The sequence below is a fragment of the Lipotes vexillifer genome, unplaced genomic scaffold (assembly GCF_000442215.2).
Source record: "Lipotes vexillifer unplaced genomic scaffold, Lipotes_vexillifer_v1.1 scaffold204, whole genome shotgun sequence".
Classification (NCBI taxonomy): domain Eukaryota; kingdom Metazoa; phylum Chordata; class Mammalia; order Artiodactyla; family Lipotidae; genus Lipotes; species Lipotes vexillifer.
The window spans coordinates 1,646,424-1,672,040 of record NW_006777418.1 but is presented as its reverse complement, the minus strand read 5'-3'; positions in this window follow the sequence as shown (position 1 = coordinate 1,672,040).

The following is a 25,617-nucleotide window of genomic DNA, read 5'->3' as shown; positions in this document are numbered from 1 at the left end:
CAAAAAAAAAAAAAAAAAAAAAAGAGAGAGATACCAGTGACAACAAACAAATGGAGTCTAAGATTACATCTAACAAATGATGTGCAGGATCTGTGTGTAGAACATGGTTGCTTGTATATGAATAAAACTTTATTGAAAGTCACTGAAAAGACCTAAATAAGTTGAGAAATATACCATTTTTATGTACAGAGGTCCTCAATATTACAAAGTTGTCACTTCTCCCTAAATTGAATTATAGATTCAGAGCAATTTTCATCAAAATCCCAACAGTGGTTTTGGAAGGAATTTGACAAGCCAATTACAAAATTTAAATGAAAGAACAAACTCCCAAGGAGAACCAAGACTGTGCTCAAGAAGGAAACAATGGAAGGACTTGCATTACCAGATAGCCAGGCATAAAGCTATTGTAATCAATGTAATATATGAAGTTATAATTCACATGAAGTAACAAATTAAACTAAATAAGGTGAATAGACAACTCAGCAACCAATCCACATAAAGAACATTATATGACAGGTGGCATTGCAAATGACTGGGAAAGGAGGGTAGTACTCCATAGATGGTACTGAAAGAGCTGATTATCCATATGGAAAAAAAGTTAAATTTGAGTTCTATTCTACGCCATAAAGAAAACCAGTTCTAGTTGGATTAAACCATATGTATGAACAGCAAAACTTTTCACAGAATGTATAGGACAATATACATCCTGGGGTAAGGAAACATTTATTCAAATGAGACACAGAAAGTACTAACCTAAATTTTAAAAAATTCAGCCACATTAAACTAGGAACTTCTGTTTATCAAAGCCAGCAAAAAGTGAATGAAAATACAAGGAGATGACATTCGCCTGACATATAACTGAAATAGGATTAATGTTCGGATTATATAAAGAATTGCTCCAAATCAATTACAAAAGAGATTATCAACACAACAGAAGAAAGGGGGAAAAGACATACTACTGAAGAGGCAATATGAATGGCAAGTGTGTATAAGAAAAGATGTTTAACTTCATTTGTAAGCAGGGGATGTAAATTGAGACACCTTTTTATAAAGTTCAAAACCAGTCAAGAGTAAATAATATTTTGTGCATTTATAAATATATGTGCTAGACATAGAAAACAAACTCTGGTTCCTAAGGGGGAAAGGGAGTGGAACAGGGATAAATCAACAAGGTCCTACTGTATAGCACAAGGAGCTGTACTCAGTAGCCTGTGATAAACCATAATGGAAAAGAATATGAAAAAATATATATATATGTATGAACATATATACATATATATCTGAGTCACTTTGGTTTACACCAGAAACTAACACAACCTTGCAAATCAACTGTACCTCAATTTAAAAAATACCTATATATGTGCTAAAACTAAATGGCAAGTCAGTGATTGACATCAAATTCGGTGCAGAGTTCAGCTCTGGAGGGAAAGGTGTAGGGTGGGGGGGGGGGGGTGGAGCAAAGCACACAGGTGGATTCATTGCTAAGAGTAAATCCCTAGTACCTATTAAGTTCATTGGTAGGCTCATAATGTTCTTTTTATTATTATACAGTCGGCCCTCCGTATCTGCAGGATCCGCAGCTTCTGGTTCAACCAACTTGGATCAATTTTTCATGCGGAAACTGTGGGTATGGAGTGCCAACTCAAATAGCCATTTTATATAGGGGACTTGAGCACCTGTGGATTTTGGTATGGGGAAGGAGGTGACTGTATAATGTCCTGAGACCAATCCCCTGTGGATACCGAGGGATGACTCTATTTTATAATTCACATATTTGCTACATACATCCTTTAGTATATATCAAATGTTACATAGTTTTTAAAAGTCAGTGAAAAAAGGAAAGAAAGTGAAGAAAAAGACTGTGGAAACAACTTTTGCCTGCTTCCTTGCATCTCCAGTCCCATCTTGGAGGATGGGCCCTTTGAAACTGTAAGTGAAAAACGTCTTCATGTGCCGTATCTATCTTAGGGTGCCAGGTAGAACAGAGCCCAACTCTCCTGGCCCCTAGTAAAGTCTCTGTGCAGACTCCTGACTCTCTGTCCTCTGCTCTGTAGGTGACAGAAGTTGACTCATTGTTAATTGATCGAAGCAAAAACAGTGAGGGAGTTGTTGCTGCAGAGCTATACTTCAAACAGAGAATGGCAGTTGTGCTTTATTGTACCCGGCACCACCTGCAGATGAGTGTTTAATAAATGCTTTTTGATAACAGCAATGATGAGGAAAAGAATCTCTTTGAGAGAAGTTGGCTTGTGCTGTTAAGATCCTGAAACTTATAAATGAGAAAAATATTCTGGCATTTGAATGGTCACACAGGCTTACAAAGCCTGGGCTGTGAGCTCCCTTGATTTTTCATGAGATTGCCTCTGATGGCTAAGCAAGCAGTTTTACCATAAAGACCATGCCTCTGAGGGTTGTTCTCCTCTGGGGATCACGGGGACATGGGGGAACATCTGTGTTAGTGCCAACTGCCCCTCTTCCTCACCTGCAGGTCCCAGAGTCCAGCTGGAAATAGAATGAGGTGGTGAAAGTGAGGCTGTCAGCACTGTTTTGCTTATTTCCTGGCCTTAGAGAATTCTCAGCCTAGCTTTAAGGAGAGATGAGGAGAGCGTGTTCTCATTCTCCAAAGGAAACTCAAGCACTCTCAGGCTAGATTATGGAAGGGAAAGGACTTTTTTGAAATGTATCTCTACAGGTAAAACTCTCAGGGTGATGTGTCTGAACGCTGCCATAATTCTTTTGCCCAGCGTGTGGCAAGATCACCTGCTGCTTTACTTTTAGGATCAGTTGCCTAAGAAAGGAAAAGGAGGTATGATTTGAATTCAACAAATACAAAACAGAGACCCCTAATCCTCGTTTTTAAAGCAAAAAAGAATGAAACTTAACAGTTGACTTTGAAGATAATGCAGCAAGCTTGAATTGCTTTTATTTGCTGGTGTTTAATTTCTCTCTCCGTTCTGATCCACATTTCATTTCTTTTCTACTTTTATTATGTAGTAAGCCCACCCCTGCTTCTGTTCTGCTTTTCTCAACCTTTAGTGGTCCCATTGGAATCCCACTTCTCTATGCTTCTGAATCCCTTAGAGTGAGAGTGAAAGGGTCTTGCCTTTTGTGACTGTTTATGGAAGTTTTTTGGTCTGAACAGTGTATTTGGTAACAAACCTTGTTCTGCCTTTGGATTTGGGTTGTTGCCAAGACCTGTTATTTTAACGCAGGGCATGATACAACAGACAGAACATGAGCTTTGGAGTCGATTTAATCCAATTTGTTTATGTAGATCCTACTTCTTTCCAAAAAAGAACAGCAAAAACATAAAGAAGACAGTTGCAATAAAATTAACCACATAGAAGAAATATGCCAATCACAAAGGATAAATAGAGCTGAATACCTGGCACTGAGCCACCTGTCAGCACCGTGGAAGGAGAAACATGACACCATTAAGTTCTGAAAAAGTATTTAGAGTTACATCTGGATTTCAATCCCAGCTCTACCACTTACTAGACATGTATCCTAATTAGTTGCTTAAGCATCTCCAAGATTTGGCTTTTGTGAATATATAAAATGGGAAAATACATAATTGAGTTATTGTGAGGATTAATATTAAATAAATGTATGTAAAGTATCCATCAAAGTACATGGTACATAATGGCTAATACCTATCAATTTATCTGTCTCTCTGTCCACATGTCCATCCATCCACATATCTATCCATCTGTCCTCTAGCTCTCCATCCGTCCATGCATTACATTCACCTCTCTGTTTCTGTCCCTCTCCCTCTGTCATCTGTCTCTCTATCTATCTGTCTCTCTATCTATCTGTCTCTCTATCTGTCTCTCTATCTTCTGTCTCTCTATGTATCTGTCTCTCTATGTATCTGTCTCTCTATCTATCTGTCTATCTGTCTCTCTATCTTCTGTCTCTCTATCTATCTGTCTATCTATCTGTCTCTCTATCTGTCTCTCTATCTGTCTCTCTATCTATCATCTGTCTCTCTATCTGTCACCTCTCTCATTCTCCCCACTCTCCGTGATATCATTCCCCCTTCATAAATCATATATTGTTAGTTCATTTTTCATAGTTTAGGAAGTTTTGTTCTATGAGATTATAATCTTTATTATAATATTTTCAAAGGCAAGGACTGCATCTTATTCTTTTTATGCCCTTTCTTTCCTGTAGAGTGCTGTTATAAAGCTGGCATCCAATAAGCATTTATTGGTTTAGTTATTCTCATGAGAAAGTCTCGGGTTCTCATTTGCTTCTGTTTCTCAGGAATACTTCTCATCTCTGTTAGGTTTCCTTTTCCTCTTGACTTTATTGATGAAGAAAACATTCCATTTGCCTGGACTGGGCCCCTGGGCTAACTCCTCTCATGGTAATGAGTCTCCAGGATTTTCTGGGTTGCTTCCTTAGAATGGTGGGCACTGGCTATGCCTCTGCTGTATACATTGTTGGGCTCCGTTGATGACCAGTCCAACAGAAAGGGGAAAAGTGGCAAGTGGGCTCATCTAATCCGAATTCTAGGCAATCAGAGCTGCTGCGTGAGAGTGACCTCTCAGCAGGTGTGTGGGAACACACCTCCCTGAAAGGAACTTGGAAGCCTTTTGAATCCACAGGAGTCCCAGGCTGTTATTCTACATAAGGGTGGACCTCTTTCAGCAGTGGAGAACGTGAGAGTCCCTGCTCCTGCTCCTGTGGTAGCTCTGTATCAGAGAAGGCACAGAAAACTATTATGTCATTCCGGATGCATTGGCATTCAGATCTTCCCACGGATCCAGCCAAGCCTTAATGAGATGACTCTTTCTAAGCTCTGAAGTTCAACTCTCCTTTGAATGCATGGTGCCATGGCCTCCCCCATCCCCTACACCTTGATTCCCAGAAGAGCTGCCATGGGAGCTTTTAGCCAACTGGAGGGAAATAGAGACCCTCTTGAATTGTCTTAAGCTGTGCTTTCAAAGAAGGCTCACTCCATACACTTCTCTGTGGCCCTCTAACTCAAGCCTTCAGAGCTGCCCCAACAGGTTACATCTCCTGTATCATTTGATGCTCATGACAACTCCTTCAGGAGTTGATCCCCCAATTTTACAGAAAAGAAATTCAAGGATAGAAAATACTGGCATCAACACATCATCTTTCTCACTTCAGAGCCCATGGTTTTTCAGTGGGCTGGGCTGCCTTCTTTCCAGAATATAGAAATTTAATGTTAATTAAAAAATCATTTAACATTGCAACTCCTCCACTTAATTAGCACTCCTTTTTTGGGTTTGCGGTTTTTTTTTGTTGTTTGGGATGCCATATGACAAATAAATCCGAACATGTTTTGGAAAGCCAGAAGTTGGAAGCTTAAAGAAGCATCGTGTATTTAGAAATACAGTATCTTAGCAGTGAAAATCCAAAGGAGAGTGGCAGAAGGTTTGCACATCAGTGCCAGCTGTTGGGACCTATTGACTCATGCACACTCCCTTTCTTCCAGATGGTCTTCTCAGATCCTAGTAGATGAGAATTCATTACACAGGGTGCTTTTGTAAATAAATCTAAGGTCTCATGTGTAAAATGAACATTGTATTATAGAGAAGAAAAAGGGAAAGAAAGAGCGAGAGCTTTTTCTTTTAAGTCCTAAGCATATATATTTTTTACCTTTATATTTAGTGAGTCAGGGGTAGGGGGGAAATATTTGAGTTCCATTAGTTTCCAGATGGAATCTCTGTCTTTTTTTCCTCTTACTTAGTTGTGTTTCTTGATAAAGCAGCTGTCTTATCAGGGGGAACTTCTTGCAGTATGGATGTCATGATTCTCAAGTTCAAATAAAGTCGAATGAATAACTTGAATTGTTGGGAGGTGTGTTATACTCTGTAGATGAACACAGTTCTTACTAATGTTGCTCAGCAAAAACTACTATGAAAATGAGTATTAATCTTAAAAATACGCACAATAAACCAGGGGCAGAAATATTAAACACAAGCCTGTGCTGATAAACGTAAAAGTATAAGTTTAAATAATTCTTATTAGAAAGGAAAGAAATCTTAGAAATGCCATAGCTGCGATTTATTTTCTTAATGAAATTAAAAATTATTAGTAGTAGCCATATATTGGAATAGCTAATAATTATTATTATCATTATTAAATTTTATTACAAATAACTGTAACTAGATTTCAGCGTGTGACCTTTTTTCTGGCTTGAATTGTTGCAAATCAACCTTTTTCTCAGTCTCTCTTACGGTGATGTCTCTTGAGTTGGTTCTGTTCACTGCATTGTTAGGATAGTTCCTAGAACAGTGAGGCCTGCATTTTAGGAGCCTGCTTCTCCTAACATAGGCCGTGGAAAAATGCTCATTATTTTTCTAACTCTCCCTGGTCATGTAGACAAAACTTTGGTCTTCAGTTGAATTTAGCAGCCATAGAGTTTGAAGCTCTGTATAAAGTCATCCAAATGGGCAGCACCATCCGCATAGTTGGGACTAATATTACAGGGAACAAACAAGTAGCTCAGGAAAAAATGAATCAGGCACAGTTGCTGGAATTGCTACAATTTTCAGACATATTCTCACCTTTCTGAAAATTTAGAAACTGCTCCTTAAGAAACCTATTATTTACAATTAGTCTTTTAGGGTCTTAATTTATTTTTCTTATATCTTTATATGTTCATTCTTAGGGCCATTAAAAAAAAACCAGACACCTGTTCACAGCCATTACTTGGATTCAACTCACTGCTAAATCTACCATTCTTTTTGCTTTGCTCTCTATATCCTTATAAAAAGAAAATACTAAAAAACCACCCTCTAATCTTTTTCCTCCATGAAAGAACTACTTTTTGTTTTTTAAAGTAAGTAAAGCAACAAGGAGCGAGGAGATTCATTGTGTTGATTCTGGAATGAAAGTGTGATAGATTTAGTGCATGTTATTCAGCGCTGAGAGTATATTGACATCAGCCATGTAAATCAGACTTTGTATAGCCATACCTAATCAGGAAACAGAGCCGAGCAAACCCAAATTTAGCAAGCTTTGCTGCTCTCTTCAGATATTATAACTTTTATAAGATCTTCACAGGAATGTTGTCCTGTGGGAGTGCTTTTAGCACATCCATCTGATCTCTTTTTATAAGGAGACAGTCTAAATTCTAAGTTATATATCTGGTACACACACACACACGCACACACACACACACACACACACGTTTCCTCTGTAGACAGCTGCTCAAATGTTTTCAGATGCATGTAACTTCAGATCTAACTTCAGGCAATGGTATTGAACTGGAACCTAGATTCCTCTTGCTGTCTGGTCATTCTGCCAGTGGATTATGGGATCATTCTGATGCAGAGTTGGAATCATGGCTGGTAGAGGCCTGATGTTTTAATTTGTGCTGCTGAGAGTCTGTCTCTGCACTGTCACAGACAGCACATCACTGCAGACTACATCACACCAGAATGAGGAGATCTCAGAGTCCTAATTTAATTCAGTACTACTATACACACATACATTCACATACATTTAAACTAGAACTCTATGGAATATCGTGGGAGAAAGTGGCACTTGACATATGTAAGGGTAGATGGAACACATAGGCTTTTGGACAGGCTTTTGGTCTCTCTCTCTCTAGGACTGGTTTGTTCGTAAATTGATAGAATAATCCATAACTGCTTTGATCATCAATATTTAATTCTTCACTTTGGATAATGGCTATATATGGTCAAAATATATCTATTTAAGTTAAATCAATGGTTACAAAATATCCAATAAGCAATTCTGTTAAAAAAAGAAAACCAAATTCAGTGATAGTTGTACATAGTTGACTAACTCCACTGACTGTTTTATGGTCATGTGGGCCCAAGCTGGAATCAATAGACCAGAGATCTCAAACTCAGTTGCTTAAGGGGTTAAACATGTAAATAAATGAAGTAGGTTGAGTTCAACACAGGCCGCATCCAATGGGAGACCCCACTCAGTTCCAGTAATTATGGCCATATGTAAGAATTTGGGCCTGGTGATGCCAAATCTCCTGATTTTCAAAGAGAGTGCCTATGTCTGCCATATAATATGTCCCTACCCATTCACGTGTATAACTCCTACTCATCCTTTATTTTTTTATTTAATTTTTATTTTGTACTGGGGTATAGTTGACTCCTACTCATCCTTTAAAACTTTGTTCAGATATTAACTTCTCTGGTAAGCATTTCCTAAGTCCCAAGGAGAGGATGAACTGCCCACACTCACTCTCATACCCATGGCATGTTGTACAAATCTCCAATATTGATTGCTCTCCACTAATGATAGAGTAATTTCATGTTTAGTGACTGTTTCCCCAACTATACAGTGAACCTTTCAAGGGCAGGCTCCATGTAGTACTCCTAAAGCATGGTCCCTGCCCTAAGTAGGTGCCAAATAATGCTGAATGATTGAAAGAGGGTTATGGAGGCAGAATCTGAATGGAAAACTCTTAGGTTCTTACAGTTGATTTGGTGATTTGGCAAATACTGGAAACAAAGAACAAGAAGGGGGTAGGCCTTGTCAAAGTTTGTCATTAGCATTCCTCACCACCTTCTTTTTTTTTCTTTTTTTTTTTTTTTTTTTACTGTATGCAGGCCTCTCACTGTGGTGGCCTCTCCCGTCACGGAGCACAGGCTCCGGACGCGCAGGCTCAGCGGCCATGGCTCACGGGCCCAGGGGCTCCACGGCATGTGGGATCTTCCCGGACCGGGGCACGAACCCGCGTCCCCTGCATTGGCAGGCGGACTCTCAACCACTGCTCCACCAGGGAAGCCCCCTCACCACCTTCTTAAATGCTCTAGTTTTCAGTGCCACCTACTACATTACCTTACCCATATGGCACTTCCAATCTAGCCCTGTCCTCTGCCAAGCCTATTAAATATGACATTAGATGATGCGTTTTTGAAGGGAGGATATTGATGTATTGACTTTTGAACCCTAAGAGTCTAGTACAGTGCTTAGAACGTAGCTCAATAAATGTTCTTATGAATGAAAAAGTGAATGAACAACTAATACATTTATCAGATTGTTTTCTGTTTGGGGCAGCTGTCTGAGAGCAAACCTGTAAAAGGATGTGATCCTGGGTAGGCAGAGAAAAACAGGCCATGGAATAGGTGGGGAGCAGAAGATTCCTAGGTATGAAAATTGTTCACATCATAATTTCCTTAGGGGTTGGACTTAATTGGGAGGAGAACCTGACCCCCAGAATGGGACCATAGCTGATGCTTTTATTTGCTGCTTAATTTTATAGTTAGACTCTAGGCTTCTAGAATCCTACTCTTTCTCATATAAATAGCAAGTATCTGACCAAAGCTACAAGCCACCCTGCATTGCCCTACTTCTCATTTAGCTCATCTGTGAGATGATGAATCAAGGACACCTTTCAAACAGCCATTTGGAAGCTCATTTGGAGGTCTCTGGTGTGGAAGGCATATCAGGGCCAGCTGATGTTTGAGCTGCCTACTCAGGCTATAATTATTTTGCCTCAGAGCTGAGTCAATGCAACAGAGAATATGTTTTCCTCTGAGGCAAAGCAGCTTGCTGTGTAGCAGACTATGCTCACTCCTTAGTATGAATCATAAACAGATATTTTTCAAGCCACGTCACCCCCGTTATAAAAGACATTATTGCATTTTTAGTCTTGGGTGAGGAGAGAAAAAGTAGCCTGCAGCCACAGATCATAACAAAACGTTCTTGTCAATTTCTGGTGCTTGCATGATGGGTTGGTATTACTCACTGGTACTAAGAGTAGTAATTACATTATAATATTGTCCCTTTGTGCCTTAGAAAGGAATCCTTTGAGTAAGGGGAGGGTGACTTAATGGTCTGCTATATTCAGTCTGGGTTTTCATGGTTTTTAAGTTCCAGTAAGAGGAATTTAATTGAAATATAGTAATAAATTAATAATATTGGAGCAGTAATTGTAACAATAGAGAGTGAGTTCGATTTTCCCCCAGTTTACTGTATCTACAAATATGTTTCTATGATACTGCTTGTGGGAAATGTGTGTCAACATCAGTAGATTACCACAAAGCTCCAGTTTTGGCCACCTTTCCGGGCACAATCTTGTGAACTTGAATTTATATGCTCCTCAACATAGGACAAAACTGGGGAATCAATAATAATCCTAGGAAGTGGGTAGATAGTCAAGAAATACTTGCATAATTGAATAGAGCCCCATGTCTATTTGTTGCTGTTAATTTTTTACATCATTTTCTTATCCAAGATCTCTTTTATTTATTCTCTCTCCAGCATGTGAATGGGGTACAGTGTCAGTATTCCTTTTTGCATATAGAGGAATAAAGCCACAAAGCATTAAGTGACTTGTCCCAAGTTACCCTGATTTCTACTGGCATAATCAGGAGGAGAACCCTGAACAGTATCTAGACTCCCGTCTGACGGTGGACGTGGTTGAAAGTTGCAAGGAGAGAGTGTTCAGAAACTTTTAAATAGCACATTTGTATTTGTATCTGGAGTTGTTCACGGACATTGCTGCCTGGAAGCCAAAGAATAGAAATATGACCTACATGCCTCTTTTGTACAAAAATCGAAGTCCTAGATTATTTCATGTGGGTAATAACTGTGTTCACATATTAACAACTAAAGGCTACCGATAACCTTAGTTTCCCTATGAGATCAGTTTCCAGGAGACTAAGAATATCAGTACAAAGAAACAAAGGCAAAGAGAATAGGGCTTTCATCCCACCTCTGTCCCAGTGTGCACAGCTGCCCAGGTTAATTCACCTACCTGGGGAAAGCCATGAGTGCTCTCACTGAGGCCATATTATTTCATGTTACAAGTCAGCTTTCCTCTATGTGTTCTTAGAAAGAATCGTGTGCCATTGCTGTATAAATAGACTGCTTTAGTCAGGGACTATGCTTCAGGGTGTTACCCATTAGAGAAGCGCTTAGGGCAAATCACTACCTGTTACATAGAGTGTCTGCTCTTTTAACTTTTGATTTAAGGCTCATATTTGAAACTTCTGTTTGTTTTCTTGATCCATGGCATCTCTTTTCTGATTGGCAGTCACATGACCTCTGCCACCCTGTTTCTCTGGATAGATTGTGGTCTCTCGAATGTGCCTCCCAGAGTCTCCCAAAGTAGATTTCATCAATGCCGTATAGCCTGTAGTTCAAGCTTGAACAATATGAACTCCACATCTGGTGAAAAACCATTTCATCTGATGTGGTAAGATTGCCATGGACGTCTATTTTCATTTACATAAACTGCAAAATCAGCTTATCTAAAAGACAATTATGGCTTCCTTTTATAGACTCCTAGATGTACTTAGGTATTTGCTTGGTCAGATTCCATGTATTAATCTGGGCCTGCTTTCTTGAACTTTTAAGGTCAAGTTTTGAGTTCCTTTTCACCCTTTTTTAAATCTGTGGCCCCCTAAATTAGTGTTTCTCGAGCAGGAGTCTGAGAAATGCTGGGGTGTCTAAGGACCACTTTTGCAAGGTCTGAGTTCTTTACAATAATTTTTAAATTTGGGGTTCATATTTTAGTAGTAACCTGAACATGTTAATATAAACATGTTCTAGGTTGCTGCATAGTGGACCTTTATTGTTGGTTGTTTGACACATCTATTCCCATTCTTTCTTGATAACAGTACCACTGATTTTCTTTATAAACCACTTCTCTCTGTTTTTCAGGCACACAGTTTAGGTGAGAGTAATCCCATCCCTAGCTCCTGGCATTAGCTCTGATTGTGATCAGTGCATTGTATTCCATTGGCCTCAGGAATGAGCATGTAACCTGTCAGAGCCAATGGGGAGTGTTTGCCAAAGATTCTTTCAGCTGTGACCCAGTTTGAGTTAGATTTTTTCTTTTTAAATTTATTTTTGGCTGCGTTGGGTCTTTGTTGCCATGTGCGTGCTTTCTCTAGTTGGGGTGAGCAGGGTCTGCTCTTCCTTGTGGTGCGTGGGCTTATTGTGGTGGCTTCTCTTGTTGCAGAGCATGGGCTCTAGGTGCTCTGGCTTCAGTAGTTGTGGCACACGGGCTTAGTTGCTCTGCGGCATATAGAATCTTCCCGGACCATGGCTTGAACCCGTGTGCCCTGCACTGGCAGGCAGATTCTTAACCACTGCGCTACCAGGGAAGTCCCTGAGTTAGATTTTGTAAAAAATTTAGAACTAAAGGAAATCCTGACAGGTATATAGATCATTTGGATGAATTTAGTGCCCATGTTCGTGCTCATGTTCCTAGTGTCTTTATTGCCAACTGGTACTACTTTAATTATCTTGAGCTAATGAGAAAATAATAGAGGCAGATTTAATATGTAAATGATGCAAATACACATTTTGTAAATGAAGGTCTTGCAGTAATCCAGTTGAAGGAAGGGAGTCACCAAATGGCAACTATTTTTTTTTTTTTTTTTTTTGCGGTATGCGGGCCTCTCACTGTTGTGGCCTCTCCCGTTGCGGGGCACAGGCTCGGGACGCGCAGGCTCAGCGGCCATGGCTCACGGGCCCAGCCACTCCGCGGCGTGTGGGATCTTCCCGGACCGGGGCATGAACCCGTGTCCCCTGCATCGGCAGGCGGACTCTCAACCACTGAGCCACCAGGGAAGCCCGGCACCTATTCTTTTTAAGCCTGCCAAACTTGAAAGGACCTATATCATTAGATACAGATTCTGGGTTCAGACTGCAAGAAGTGATGAACTCTCAGCAACACACTATTATCCATCACATCAAATTAAGATTGCTAATTAAAAGTTTACTGGCTCAAACTTTTGTCTGTATTTAATTTTAAACATTTTTCAGCTGTCCAAGAACTATGAGCATAAGGGCTTTTATATCTGTTAAGTTTAAGGTTGTACGTATTTGAGTAACATTCAAATAAAATTAAGCTAACACAAGGGGCTTAAGGGGAAATGTGTTTTTTCTTTACAGGGAATCTGTTCATTTCTTGCGTTTTAGAAGTGTTGCCATAAATGGTAAAAAGGTGCACTTATGTTAAAAAAAAAAGACAGACTTTGGGATTGGATAACATCCTCCTGTCTAGAACATTGGTGAATTGTACCAAACTATATAAAAATCTAACTCTAAAATTCCAACCTTTAGAAAGGAGCTTCTCTCTCTTCTAAAGAGGACTAAATGTCTTACAAGCATAACTGCTATCATTTTCAACTCACTGGTGTGCAAGTTTATTCAGCAAACTCTTGGGACAGATACGAAAATGAGCCAGATCTCAGCAAGCTGTTTCACTGGTTGCCTCGACCTCTTCTGTAAAATTTGCCTCTAGAGAAAAGCCAAGTACTGGCAGGGTTTACTGAGGATGAAGTGGGTTTGTATAGTGGGGTGGAATCTGAGAGTGACTTTTTCTGTAAGAAGGCTCTGAGGGCTTGACCTCTACTAGGTGGATCCCCAGCACGTGGACGTCACAAGTTGTCTCATGCAACAGGCTAAGCTGTGATCTCCTATCACTTGCACCCTGTCAAACAGGGAACAGCCTTCTTCTGGAAGGAGCCTCCAGGTGCGTACGTGAGAGGCGGTCTGCTTCTGCCTGTTTCAAGAACAAGTTCAGGTCAATTTAGGTCTCGGCTCGGCAAATACTCTCCAAGTTTCTATTACATGCCCAGCATTATGCTGTGTACTTAGGGGATACAAGGGAAGACTAAGACACGATCCTCTCCCTCAAGAGGTTTGTGGTGTGCAGAAAACACATTTCAGTACAAGGTGGCAATCCAACAACAGGGATAATCACTGAATACTAGGAAAACCCATCTGTCAATTCATAGGAAAAAAGAGAGATAACACTAGTTATTTTCACTGCCTTACACACACACATCCAGTTGTCTGACTATTTGGGCTTTACAAGTGGTTGTGCTGGTATCACCTTCGATAGACTTAGTGACAGGTGGAAGATGGATCAGCAACTGTGCTGCACAGTGAATGGAAACTGCTGCTGATTTCTGATTCCCATATTTTAAAGTTGTCAGCAGTGTTTTTGGCTGGTTTAACATTGCTGTTGAAGAAAAACATATTTGGCGAGACAGTTACAGCTTTTAGTTCCACACCTGTGGGCATTGAAAAGTACTTTTTCTTGCCAACAAAGCTATAGTGCCAGTTTCCTGATGATGCCCTGGCAGGTTGAAGGCAGAGCGTGCTCTGAGTGTTCACCAGACTCCAGCCTTCTGTGCTCACTAATTCTGGGTAAATTTTAAGTTGTTCCTTCAAGCGCTGAAACCCTCGGACGTGGCATAACAGGATTAACATGAGGAGGGGTGGTTGTCTTTGCGGGAGCATTTTGGAGGAGAGAAGGGCTGGGGTGAGGGTATGGGTATGTGGTAGTTGATGAACGAACAAGAAGCCTACAACGTTTAGGCCATTATACTTATTTTCTGAGCATCATAAAGAGAGTCTTGTAATTTCAGTGCTGCATTTTCCTCTGTTTTGCTTGGCTTCATAATTTGGGCCAATATGTCTGGGTTGTCAGAAACCACATCCTCCTTATTTAAAGTCTTTCCATTTTTACCTTTCACTTCCTTGCCAGCCGAAAGCCTTCTTGTGCTAATTCTATTGATTCCTTCCTTTTCTTATTTGGAAAAAAGCACCTTGAAAGGCATGCCATGATAATGTGGGTAGCATATGTCTGAGGGGACTCTTCTGCAAAACGGAGAATTTTGAATGCAGTGGTAAGGGCTATTCTTCTTTCAGTTTCTTTGGGGTCTTATCTAATACCACATTAAAGGTTGGGAAGTCCAGAAAAAGTGCAATTTAATCTAATAAAGATTTAATTATGCTGAGAAATAATGAGATCTAAAGATCCCAGTGGAGTGCTCTGAGTTAACTTACTCTTATGATACATTTCTTAGCACTGGCATAACAAAAAAATCATGGTGTGGGTGTGGGAGACACTCTGTGTGTGCATTCTTTTTTGGAAGAAAATGAGAGTTTTTATGATGTGTATGTGTGTTTGCATAACTGTTGCCTAAAGTTGCTTATGAAACAATAGATCTGTGTTTGTATAGTCTTTTGAAAGGGGCCTCAATGATTATAATCTCTAAGAGAACAGTTGTAGATGAGGAACTAATCCTGGTTTGTCCAAATTATTCATCTGTTCCTCCACCGTTTATTGAATATGCTGGGGGCGTGCAGAGCAGTATAGCCCAAGGCAGCTCCTGCCTGCGTTGCTCAATGTACTTAGTTCAAAGTTTTGCAAATATAGTTGTTAATAGATGTTACACTAAAAAATAAAGGAGAGGGAGGGTTGGTGGAATAGAGGGGACTCGTGGTCAGGTGTTAGGAAAACACTGCTTACTTATACCCCTCTAGGAAATGGAGTAGTGCGTTAGTTAAATACTCTGAGACATTTTTCCATAAAATAAGTACTTTATTTAACCTAGAGATTCTAGTTCTTATTTGACCATGGGTATCCATTTTCTTCCTGATGAATACCTATGTATCTCATGAAGCACAACCTAAGAAAAAAATTGCCATACCGGTTGTTTTCATCATCTAAGATGGTTGGCTGATATGTCGTGGTGGTGTACAGATACAGAGCAACGATTCTCAAAATGTGATTATGTTCGTGATAAAAGAATAAGTCTTTTTAAGTCAGGGTTTCTCCACCAAAGGCCTGAGGAGCAATAGCCCAGAATCCTGCCTCAGGGCCCATGTCTGATTAGCCCTGTGTCTCTTTAGCTAAAGCACTCAGTGCCTCCTTTCCTCTCCTTTCAAATTTAAGCATATTCCTGTGTCCTGTCACACCAGCCACTAGAACAGGCCCTATTCTTTCTTCTTAATGGTTCCCCTCCTTCTTTGTTCTGCTTCTGCCAGGGAATGAAACGTGTTCACTCATTGGGTTCTCTATGTGGGTTCATTGTGAGATAGGGACAACTTTTTCTACTCTCCGCTTCTCCCCATTCTCAACCTACTTCCAGAAATACTTATTTTAAGATACAAGAGAGGAAACAAAAACTCTGCAGAGACAAAAATGTTTTTCTTCATAAGAACTATTTGAACGATTTACTTTAAGACATCCCAGAGATAATATTCCTTTTATCTGTATATTATTTTCAAGGATATTTATGTGCATTATCACATTTGATCTCACTAAATTCTTGAGAGATAGGTGGACGAGAAGGTTCTTAATCTAGATGAGAAGAACTAACACTAGATTAAATAGATTTAGAAACTGATGAGCACCCAAGTTGAATGCTCTTTCTACGATACCAGTTTCCCAAAGGGTAAGTATTTTAAGTAGGGCGTGAACATGGGACTAAATGCCACTGAGTCATAAAGTCAGAATGTTAAAAATGTTTCACTTCCTTTTTTTAAATTAATAAAATATATGTTTTAGGGCAGTTTTAGGTTTACAACAAAATTGAATGGCAAGTACAGAGTTCCAACATAATCTCTATTCCTGCACACGTACAAGTTTCCAGCTATCGACATCCCACACCAGAGTGGTACATTTGTTACAATCGATGAACTTACTTTGACACATTGTTGTCACCCATAGTTTATATTAGTCCATAACTTACATTAGGGTTTACTCTTGGTTTTGTACATTCTATGTGTTTGGACAAATGTACAGTGACATGTATCTCCCATTAAGGTTTCAGAATATATGTATATGTTTATATTTATAACTATACATAGTTGCAGAAAAGTTTCACTACCCTCCAAAACCTCTGTGCTCTGGGGCTTCCCTGGTGGTGCAGTGGTTGAGAGTCCGCCTGCCCATGCAGGGGACACGGGTTCGTGCCCCGGTCCGGGAAGATCCCACATGCCGCGGAGCGGCTGGGCCCGTGAGCCATGGCCGCTGAGCCTGCGCGTCTGGAGCTTGTGCTCAGCAACGGGAGAGGCCACAGCAGTGAGAGGCCCACGTGCCGCAAAAAAAAAAAAAAAACGTCTGTGCTCTGCTTCCTCATCCCTGTGTCTCCTCCCTTCCTTCCAACCCTTGGCAGCCACTGATCTTCTCACTGTCTCCATAGTTTTACCTTTCCCAGAGTGTCATATAGTTAGAATAATACAGTGTGTCGCCTTTTCAGATTGGCTTCTTTTACTTAGTAATATACCCTTAACTTTCCTCTATGCGTTTTCATGGCTTGGTAGCTCATTTATTTTAATGATGAATAACATTACTTTTTCTGGATGTACCACAGTTTATTTATTCATTCACCTACTGAAGGGTGTCTTGATAGCTTCCAAGTTTCGGCAGTTATGAAAAAAGCTGCTATAAGTATCTATGTGTAATTTTTTGTGTGTGGGCATGTTTTCACTTCATTTTCGATAATAACAAGGAGTGTGATTGCTGGGTCATATGGTAAGATTGTGTATAGTTTTTTAAGAAATCACCAAACTGTCTTCCGAAGTGGCTGTATCCATTTTGCACTCCCACCAGCAATGAGTGAGAGTTCCTATTGCTGCACATCCTCGCCAGCATTTGGTGCTGTCAGTGTTCCAAAGTTCAGCCATTCTAATGGATATGCAGTGGTATCTCATTGTTGTTTTAATTTGTATATGCCAGGTGACATATGATGTGGAGAATCTGTTAATATGTGTATTTGCCATATGCATACCTCTGTGGTCTTTTGCCCATTTCATTCATTTCTAAATAGAGTTTCACAAGTTCTTTGTATATTTTGAATAATGGTACTTCTTTTCTCAACACTCCCAAGTACATGAAGGAGAAAGTCTTTTTTTTTTTTTTTTTGCGGTACGCGGGCCTCTCACTGCTGCGGCCTCTCCCGCTACGGAGCACAGGCCCCGGACGCACAGGTCCAGCAGCCATGGCTCACGGGCCCAGCCACTTCGCGGCATGCGGGATCCTCCCGGACCGGGGCACGAACCCGCGTCCCCTGCATCGGCAGGCGGACTCTCAACCACTGCGCCACCAGGGAAGCCCAAGGAGAAAGATTTTTAACATTGACACATCTCCCCTTTCAACAAATACAGAGCAGGATACAGACAACAGTGTATTAGTTCCATTTCACAGTTACTTTCTATTAGTGGTAATGTAAGCTTTTCTTTTTATTAAAATATTTTATTTTAAAATGATGGAGCAGAATATAGAGGCCAGAAATAAACCCATGTACATGTGGTCAATTAACTTACAATGGAAGAACCAAGAATATACAATGGAGAAAGGACAGTCTCTTTAATAAATGGTTTTGGGAAACTGAACAGTCACATTCAAAAGAGTGAATGTCAACCATTATCTTACACCAAACACAAAAATTAACTCAAAAGGGATTAAAGACTTGAATGTAAGACTCAAAGCTGTAAAATTCCTAGAAGAAAACATAGGCAGTAAGCTCCTTGACAGTGGCCTTGGCAATGATTTTTTGGATTTGACACCAAAACTAAAAATAAACAAGTGGGACTACATCAAACTAAAACACTTCTGCACAGCAAAGGAAATCATCAACAAAATGAAAAAGGAACCTACTGAATGGGAGAATATATTTGCAAATAATATATCTGGTAAGGGATTAATATCCAAAATATGTAAAGAAGGCATACAACTCAATAGCAGAAAATGAACAGTCAGGTTAAAAAATGGGCAGAGGATCTGAATAGACATTTTTCCAAAGACGACATACAGGTGGCCAACAGATGCATGAAAAGATGCTCAACATCACTAATCATCAGGGAAATGCAAATCAAAACCACAGTGAGATACCATCTCACACCAGCCAGAATGGCCATCATCAAAAGGAACACAAGTAACAAATGTTGTGGAGGAGGTGGAGAAAAGGGGACCATCGCTCACCATTGGTGGGTGGTAGCCACTGGAAAACAGTCTGGAGGTTCCTCAAAAAAATGGTGATCCAGCAGTTCCACTGCCGGGTATTTTTCTGAAGGAAATGAAGACTTACTGAAAAACATATCTGCACCCCCATGTTCATTGCAGCATTATTTACAATAGCCAAGATATGGAAACAACCTAAGTGTCCAATGATGGATGAATGGATAAGGAAGATGTGGCATATATATATACACACACCACACATATATATATATATATATATACACACTACACATATACATATACCTATACATAATGCAATATTTTTCAGCCATAAAGAAGAAGGCATTTTTTCCATTTGTGACAACTTGGATGGACCTTAAGGACATTATGTTAAGTGAAATAAATTAGATGAGGAAGATATATACTGTATGATCTCACTTGAAATCTAAAACAAAACAAAAAACAAAAAGAAAATACCAAACTCATAGAAACAGAGAACAGATTGGTGATTGCCAGAGGGGTTGGGGAGGGCAGAATGGTTTAAGGTGGTCAAAAGGTACAAACTTGAAGTTATAAAGTAAATAAGTCCTGAGTATGTCATGTACAGCATGGTGACTATAGTTAATAGTACCATATTGCTTATTTGAAAGTGGCTAAGAGAGTAGATCTTAAAAGTTTGCATCACAAGAAAAAAGTCTGTAACTGTACCTGGTGATGGATGTTAACAAAACTTATTGTAGTGATCATTTCATAAAATATACATATATCAAATCATTGTAATGATATATGTCAATTATATCAGAATAAAAATACTTTATTTTATTGACCAGATAGTATATTCAAATGGTACAATACTCAAAAGTACAAAGAGGTATACCCTTATGTTTTCATCACCCAAATTTTCTACAGAGACAACTACATTAAACAATTTCTTACTGGTATTTTCAGGGATATATTAAGTTCATAATAGTGTGTGTGTATGTGTATTTATAGATAGTTTTTTAAAACCTAACTGATAGTATATTATTCATGCTATTCTGCACATTGCTTTTTTTCTATTGAACATTTATCTGGAGGTCCCAGATGTGGCAAAAATATTGAAGCTAATTTATGGATGGTTGAAGATTGGTCAACTGTTTACACTATATTGTCACTTCCCTCTTGCCCTTAAGTGAAAACAGGATATGTTGCTGAAAATTTTGCTCCAAAAATAGAAGTTAAATAATTAAATGAGGTCTAATCATATGGCTTTTGCTCCCACATTTGTTCCTTTTGCTTTTTGTGTTGTCTTTTTCCTTGAAGTTGAGGAAGGAATAGAGCCTCACATACCCACCAGAGAGATCTGCAAAGAAAAAATAGTGTTAGTGAACATTTTTATCCCTTACTCATTTAGAGGAGTCTGGAGCATGAATCAAACTAACAAAAGGGGAAGTGGTTTTTCCTAATGGCTTTCGCTCTGGAAAGCTAAGGCAGATTTAACAAAAAGATGCCAATAGTCTGATTTGCTGAGGTCCATGCAAACAAGTCCATAAATTGCAGCAGCTCTGGAAAACTGTTCTATTCGAGTCACAGGCAATGAACCTGACACAACCTTTGGACTCACCTGCTTTCCTTATCTCATAGGCAGTGTTTCTGTCTGTCACTAGGTTTTCACCAAAAATATGTTTAGCCAGATTAAAAGCATTTTAAAACCAACTCAGATGCCAACCTTTATGAATTTGAGCATATTCAGCTTCAAATGGGTATGTTTTCAGGGGGTCAGAAATTTCAGCTTCACTGTGGTCTGGGCTAGTTGGCTCTGTTCCTTAGTGGATGCAGCCAAGGTCTGGAGTTAAAGTTCCATGTGGGGCAAAAGAAAAGCTGTTCATTTGCTCTAAATGATGCCATGGATCTCAGCCAGTCTTCCACCGAGTGCAGGAGGTTTTGCTGCAGGCATTAGAGGCAAGTTAACAGGTGATCTAGGGCAGACCTGCCTCATCATTGGGGCAAGACTCCAATAAAGTGAAAGCGCGTATGATTAATTAATGTGTTAAACATCGCCTTAAAATTTTCAAAATGCTCTGTTAATTCTAGAAAACATCCTGAGTGAATAATATAATAATAATATTGACCACGATTATTATTGTTGTTATTATTATTACCATTTTATCTAGTTCAGGAAGCTAGGGATCAGAGTTTAGAAATTGGACAATATTCATATAGCTAGAGGGCAAATCCTAACTCAAATCTGGGTCCTTCAACTCCAGATCGTGAGTCAGTGACCTCACCATTATACAGATAGAAAAATCATGTTTCTTAAATCACCTACCTGCTACCTCAAACTGACTTCGGCTAGCATCTGTGTTCTTTAATATCATAATCCCATATAAAAAACTTAGGTGGGATACAGATGTATGTAAATCATGACATATGTTTTTCTTTATTTTTTTAAAATCCCAAATGGTAGCACATTATCACACTGTTCTGTTCACTGCTTTTGCCGATTAAACGTGTATGGGGTGGGTGGGGGAAGCTGGATATGGCAGAAATGTTGCGGCTGCTACATGAATGAGTGAAGATCGCGTGAGTCATGTCTGCTGAAATATTCAAAAGAAGATTCTTCTTTTCCTCTGCATCATAATTATGAAAGGAAGACGAAGGGTTTTATAAGAAACACTTGGTCTCGAGAAAAGTTCCAGGGCTGTTGAGGATTTGATCCCATGATTTCATGCTCAAATACGAAACTTAGAAAGGGGTGAGCAGGGGTTTCATTCGTGTTCAAGCTATTTGAGCTGAGCCAGCTGTTTCCAGAGCAAAGATTATAATGCAGGAAGTTCACGTGCTAAAAGAAAATGCCAGAGTACAACAATGGGGAATGGTAAGTATATTCCCTGTAGATATAATTCTTCCTCAACTCGGGGCGTAAAGATGTCTGCAGTGCGAACAAGGCCAGGGCCATTTTCCATGTAGCAGGTAACTCATTCCAGCTGTTTGGCCATATCTTCCTCTGCCAGAGCCTTTCCCCAGAGGTAGCATTAGCTCCAGGTGCTCTAAGCTGAATACTGTGAAAGATAGCGATTTTGCAGCCTGTCTGGTAGTTTCTTCAAGGAAAAATATGTTCCCATCACCACCAAGTCTCTACTACAGGGAACACAAATTCACCTTGATGCTGCACTTTATGGGTAAGAACACTTGACCCTGCAGACCCAAGTGGGCTGCATTTTCTGCCACTTCATCGCTGACCACACTTTCCTCAAGACATTTGATTGCAGCAAAATATAAAGGCATTGGTCCAAAATTTTTGAGACCCACCCAAGGGCCAGATAAATGTCGTCATGTTTATCTTCTGCCATCAGGGCTTAGGGACAGGGTTAAGGGAAAGATCTCTCCCGTTTCAAATCGAGTTTACTGGAAATGAAGCAGTGAAGCAATCGTACTTCACACAAAATGCTGTGTTTCTGGCTCTGTGAGACATGATCGTCAGGCATGCTGTAATGACTCTTCAGCTGTCTTACCTTCGAATGTCGTACACTTGTCTTACTTATATTCCCGGATGCAGTATTGCAGAGGACCAAAATTACCAACTTGGGCAAGGCAGGTTTGCTTAGATCTCTCCGGTTGTGGGTACCTAACACTGGCAAATCAATGTTTTTTAAATCCAGGGTAAGTACGTATCCAGCAGTCTGAAGTATGCATCCTTGTACATGTTTGAGTCATTTTTATAATTCTCTGGAGATGAGAGCAAACTTGTAGCGGTAACTACTTTGAAAAACAAACTACCGACACATTATGAGTGTGTAAACTGTTGCAAATTATACAAAATTCAGAAAATAAGGAGACTAGAAAGTAATGTAAGTCAGTCGTGGTATCACGGGCCCCTCACCCATCCCCCATGAGACAAATACGCATTGCATGTTGAACCTAGCACTTACACGTGGTTGATTCGGCAGCCCCCATCTGGTGGACGGTATTCACTGTTTTCCTGGACACACGATGCTCTTCACCCCTCTTTGACTTTGCACAAAGCGTTCCCTCTTGTGGATATTGTATTCCTCTTACTTCATTTATTAAAATCTTACTTTGGAGGAAACTGTTATTTATCTCCCCTTTCTAGAAACCATCTTCAGTATTAGTTGAATGTGGAGCTGGACATGTGGCTCCCCAGAATAAACACTACATTTTTCAGCTTCTCTTGCATTGAGATGTGACCCTGTGACTGAGTCCTGGCCAATGATGTATAAGCAGAAGTGTCCAGTAGCAGCATCTGGAAATCTCCCTTATTATTCTTTGCCCCTTTTCTCTCCACTGCTGACCAGCATGGAGGCAAGGTGGCTGGAGCTGGGGGTGCTATCTCGGTGGCATTGTGCTTGGAGTTAATGCTTGGTGAAGCATTAGGTAGAGGGAGCCTGAATCCCTGATACAGACATAGGCTGCCCAGTGCTGGATGCCTGCCTGCCCTTTGACTTAGAAGTTTGTTTTTCTCTACAATCTAAAGTATGTAAACCATTGTTATTTTGGGGTTTCTGTCATTCATAGTGAACTTAATTCTAACAAAATCGACTGTCTTATGCTTTAAAGCTTTTTTTTTTTTTTCTTTTGACCGTGTCACATGGCTTTGTGGGCTCTTAGTTCCCCAACCAGGGATCGAACCTGGGCCGTCGGCAGTGAAAGCACGGAGTCCTAACCACTGGACTGCCAGGGAATTCCCTAAAGCTCTCTTTAATGCCAGTGTCATGTGTAGGAATACAGAGCTCTGGGCGAAGGCCATTGATTGCCCCAAGTTTCTTGAGCACATGGAGGTCTTTTTGGCTCTCTCTCCTTTTCTCGTAGACTCCTCAAAGCCCCCTCTTCTCCCGTCTCCCTCTCTAGTCAGTGTTCTTATTTTCAGAGCTGGGCATCATCCCTTCTAAGGAATTTTCTGGAATACCAGGTTTTTACTTTGAAACAGGCTTATAACATGGTGGCCCAGAGGCCTCATCTCTAGCTCATTTGACCTCTCACCTCCAGTCCTCTAGAAACTCTGGGGGATATTAGAAGCTCATGTTCCTTAAGTCTACTGGCCCGTAACCTGTATCTCCATCTGTGATTCCAGGGCCCTCGATGTCCCTTCCATGCTCCCCAGTGCTCTCTTTCCCACTCTCTGTGGTTTCCAGGCCCCACACCAGGGCTTCAGGCACATCCCCTATGCCTCTCTAGCATTCCTGAGCCCTCATTGTGCCAACAATCAGTGCAAGACATCCTGTAGTCACATTTCAGGGCTCCAGGATTCATTCACATTTATACCCCAGAGGCCTTTTTCAATGAAAAGATCGATACCTGGCTCCATCCGTCCTGATGCTTTCTATACGGTCAGGTTAGCTTTATCAGAATCTCTCACGGTCAGTTTTTATTTTTATTTTTTTTTTGCTGGATGGTAAAAGTAATAAATACTGTAGAAAATGTGGAAATACAGAAACATATAGAGGCAAAAATGAGTCTCTCAATCTCTTAACCTAGAGGGAAGCATATCTAACATATTTATTTCCTTATAGCCTCTGTGTGTGTGTTTGTACATTCTTAATTTTACAGTGGTAATCTCATACTTCCTGTGCAATTTTGTGTCTATCTCTCTACCCGCCAGTTTATCTACCTATCTCTCTGTCTGTAGCTACAGAACACTCCGGTCTGTAGATATGCTAGAATTGAACCAGTTTAATACTTATAGTTTAATACTTATTTTTCCCTATTTTACATGGTTATCAATAGAATTGTGATTAATATCTATGTGGACAAAAATTTTTCCCCTTTAGATTATTTCTTTAGGCTTGATTCATTGAAGGTCAAAGAATTCTAGATTCTTAGAAGGTTTAAGGGCCCTTGATACATATTGCAAATGGCTTAAGCTATAACACCTCACTCCCCTAATAATGTCTCACCACTCTCTTGTATGCCTAGAATTTTCGTATTAAAAATATTTACCAATGTTAAGGTTAAAAAATGTTGTCCCATTAAAACAATTTGCATTTCTTTGATTACAACTGAAGTTGAATTATTTTTGTTGTTCATTATTAATTTGGATTTCTTTTAAGTTTCTTTATGTCCTTGATGATTTATCTGGGATCATCATTCTTAAAATTTGAGGAAACGATTTAAAAAAGAATTTTAACCCTTTGCTTCTCCTGTTTAATGAATATATTTTTTCCCCCAGTTTTCTTTTTCTTTTTTTTAAATATAAATTTATTTATTTGTTTTTGGCTGTGTTGCGTCTTCGTTGCTGCACCTGGGCTTTCTCTAGTTGCAGCGAGCGGGGGCTACTCTTCATTGCGGTGTGTGGGCTTCTCATTGCGGTGACTTCTGTTGTGGAGCACAGGCTCTAGGTGTGGGCTTCAGTAGTTGTGGCACATGGGCTCAGTAGTTGTGTCTCGTGGGCTCTAGAGCGCAGGCTCAGTAGTTGCGGCTCACGGGCTTAGTTGCTTCGCGGCATGTGGGACCTTCCCAGACCAGGGCTCAAACCCATGTCCCCTGCACTGGCAGGCAGATTCTTAACCACTGCACCACCAGGGAAGTCCCTCCCCCAGTTTTCAATTTGCCTTTTAATTCGGCTCACGATGGTTTTGATTAACAGCCATGTAAATGATTATGGAATCAAATGCATTTTTTCTGGCACTTTTCATATGTTTTAACTTTAGAAAATCTTTCTCCACCCCTCACCACCAAAGCTAACCGTTAGTAACTCAGAAATTCTCACTTTTCTCCACTTGTTAACAGTAATACTTTCATTAAATTCTATTAAATTTCCTTTCTCCCAGGGATCTGTTTTGGGCTTTCGTTCAGTCTCATTTATCTTTTCATTCTTGTATCAATATTATTACCTTCATTATTATAGATCTACAATTAATAAATTATTTCATCCCATAATTACTGAACATCTAATTATTGAACATCTACGTTCAACATATGTTGAATGTCAGAAACTG